At 35.8% G+C, this 3,314-nt stretch overlaps 2 pseudogenes; one reads left to right on the top strand and one right to left on the bottom strand.

The window, feature by feature from the left end:
* LOC111389326 overlaps positions 1-1,322 on the top strand; it is a 9,451-nt pseudogene extending 8,129 nt beyond the window's left edge.
* Positions 1-2,640, bottom strand: part of LOC111389329 — an 11,049-nt pseudogene extending 8,409 nt beyond the window's left edge.
* Between the last annotated feature and the right edge of the window lie 674 nt (positions 2,641-3,314).

Raw genomic sequence — 3,314 nt, 5'->3', positions numbered from 1 at the left:
TTGGGCGACACAGCTTTCACTTGGAGCTCAAAGAAGCAATCGATCGTAGCACTATCTACATGTGAAGTTGAATATGTTACAGCTACATCAAGTGTCTGCCATACGATTTGACTTAGAAACTTGTTGAAGACGCTTGGAGTATCACAAGAAGAGCCAATCGAAATCCATGTTGATAACAAATCGGCATTGGCATTGGCAAAGAACCCAGTATTCCATGATAGAAGCAAGCACATTGATACAAGATATCACTTCATAAGAGAAAGCATTGCAAAGAAAGAAGTGCAGCTGAAATATATAACCTCCCAGGAGCAGATCGCCGACATTCTCACTAAGCCACTCAAGCATGATGTGTTCCGCAAGTTAAGAACTCTACTTGGAGTATCAAAATCAAGTTTAAGGGGGGATGTTGAGTAGTAAACTTGATTTTTGGACTAAATAATATGGGCTTAAGGATTTTGCTTATAGGCCCAAATCAATTAAAAGGCCCAACATGCATAGCATTTCTAGAAGCATTATCTAGAAAAATCTATATAAATATCTACTAGAAATATCTATATAAATATCTAAGTAAGATATGTAGTTTTATAAAGAATATCTAGAAAATTCTAGGAAAATATCTTGATATGTGGTCTAGGTGTCTCTAGAAAATGTGTGGACTAGAATCTTCTTGTAAACACTATATACAGGGGTAGTGCCCTCCATTTTGTAACAAGCCAAAAAAGTTTGTAAAGTCTTGAATTTGAGAAATACAAGTTTCCTTTTTTTCACTTCCTTCTTCCTATTAGTGTTATCCTCTTAAAAACCTTAGCTAATCCAAGTTAGTAAACCCATCTTTCCTCCAACAGCTGTCCATGTATGTATTTAAGGCTGTCATCTTCTTCAGTGAAATATATGAAAATTTCCCAATAGTTATTGATACTTTATAACATGTCCACCACCATGCAATTCACTGTAGTCTCTAGGAACCCTAATGAGAGAGTATCCTTTTACTATGACCAGTTATCTGCATTTGTTTCTTATAAAAACCAGGTCATAACTCCTCCACTGAGTCTGCCCCCTTTGTATCATGACTCGAAGAGCACGATGGCTTTGTCTCCGGTGCTGGGTAGAGAGGCAGTGGTGGTGTCGATCGAGGTAGCCAATGGGTTAATGATGGATCAGTCTTATGGGGTGGTGAATTTGAAGCTAATCTTGACTGGAAAGTGAGGTACAAGGGTGGAGCCATAAGAACTAGGCATTATGGAATATGTGTAAAATGTGATGTGTTTGCAGGCTTCAAGCAGGGGTTTACAGGTCAGGTGCCTTTGCTTGGATCATTTTAATTTTGAGTGATGATGCTTAATTTTCAATGTGTAATACAATATGCATAGTTAAAATTTGATTTTCAAAAGTATAGATGGGAGTGTCAAAATTTATTTCGAGTTACTTATTTTTCTAAACTTGTCTTTTTTCCTTTTTTTTATTAATGAAATTTACTATTTTGGGATGTCTTGAGGACTCGTATCATTTAACTTTACTTTATACTCCGCAAGATAACCAAATATAATAAAAATGACAAGTTGGCATATAATTAGTAATATAAGAAGGTAATTTTGATGGTAATATGCTCTATATTTACTTTTATCAATTAAAAATATATGTGTTAGAACTTTACCATGAGTGTCCAAAAATATATTTTGACCCCTTTTATCATTTGCATCAAGAGTTTAACCTTATAAACTAAATCTCGAGTGGCAAAGAGCATATATAAGAAAAATTCAATTTTCAGCCCACCCTAATATATCTTCCTGGCTCCTCCCCCACTCAACAAATTGTGATTTGGGGTTGAAGAAGTTGACCCATCTTTTGCTCTCGACCCAACCCATGAGTAGGAGTTGAGTGCCAAGGAGAGAACTGAAAGAGAAGGGCGCAACAGCGGCGCCTAGTGCTGCTTCAGCTTCAAACCAGGGATGCCACTCCAAGCTTGGCCAACGAAGATGCCCATGATTGCAGCCATTGCCCATCGGCCGTGGATCAGCTCAGCTTCTCTGTACCAGTTCAAGAATGCTAGATCCTTTCCGAGACCTAGAGGGTTGAAACCATAGTCACCAGGAAGCCTGCAATAGGAACATTCAAATATTCGTGTCAAGGGAATGTGGAGGATATGGTTTTCAAAGAAGAAAGCAGTTGATTTTCAGGTTGTGCACACACTATATTTAGGAGTTAAATCAGTTTTTGTTGAACCGATCTAAAAATTTAGAATAATACTATCTAGCACCAGTGGCGCTGAATAACATTACTCAAAAATTTAAGCAGACATTATCGTTGGTACTTTTAGTCATCCAATTTAAAGAAATATTTTACTTTGGTTGAGACTATCCAATAATGATAATAGACTAGTGACGATCAAGCGGCTACAAGGCTTGAATGGGTAGAGATACTTACGAGCCAATCAGGGTCGATGAAGTTACCACCACCTTTAATAGCAGGAATCCAAGACTTTTTAGGAGCAGCAACCACAATATACCTCTTGGGAGACAGTGCAGAACCACCAGTTCTAGCTGCAATTGGTGCAAACAACAAAATATGGCTGTTCTTGCCACCATTCAAGAAGGCAGAAAAACCAAATCCATTCACCAATGCAAATGATGTTGAAACCATATTTCTCCTTATTAACTCTTAGTCCTTTCTAAACAAGATATACGATATACAAATTGACACAGATATAAATTGGACTATATGGTTTATGTGGAGACTAGTAAAGAAAAAAATTAAGCTGAAAGAATAATTTTCTTTAAATAAAAAATGGTACTCAGATTTTATTGAATGGCAACGTGAACACTTTAGCTGTACAAGTGAGGTATTTAAATGAAAAAAAAAATACAGAGATAACAGAGATCAAATAAAATAGAAATTCCAAAAATTTGGTTCTGGTTTAATGAATTTATGCGCTTATTCGGGGCTCTAAAATAACGATATTTAATAGTCTTTTGATAAAATATATTCTAAATTGTTGTTTTTATGTTTAATAGGTGAATTTCTATGAATGAAAAGGAATTGAAGGAAGAAGCAAAAATGGGCGAAAATGGCAAAATGTAAAGTACGTGGAATAAATTACCTGTTGGATAGAAGTTGGGGATCGAATTTTGCACTTTGAAAGTTGAAGAGTTGAAGAAAGTAATAAATTAAGTGGCCTAATTTTTGGACTTGTATTTGGAATGAATGTTGAAGTCAACTGGATTTTAATTGAAATAAATCCAATTAAAGTGCTGGAATCGAAAAGAGACATGGGCTGCAGTTTATTCTTTTGTGATTTATCCAATATTGGACTCTAA

This window comes from Olea europaea, unplaced genomic scaffold, assembly GCF_002742605.1.
Source record: "Olea europaea var. sylvestris unplaced genomic scaffold, O_europaea_v1 scaffold578, whole genome shotgun sequence".
Classification (NCBI taxonomy): domain Eukaryota; kingdom Viridiplantae; phylum Streptophyta; class Magnoliopsida; order Lamiales; family Oleaceae; genus Olea; species Olea europaea.
Note: the sequence above shows the minus strand (reverse complement) of the source record. Positions and strands in the feature narration are given on the sequence as shown.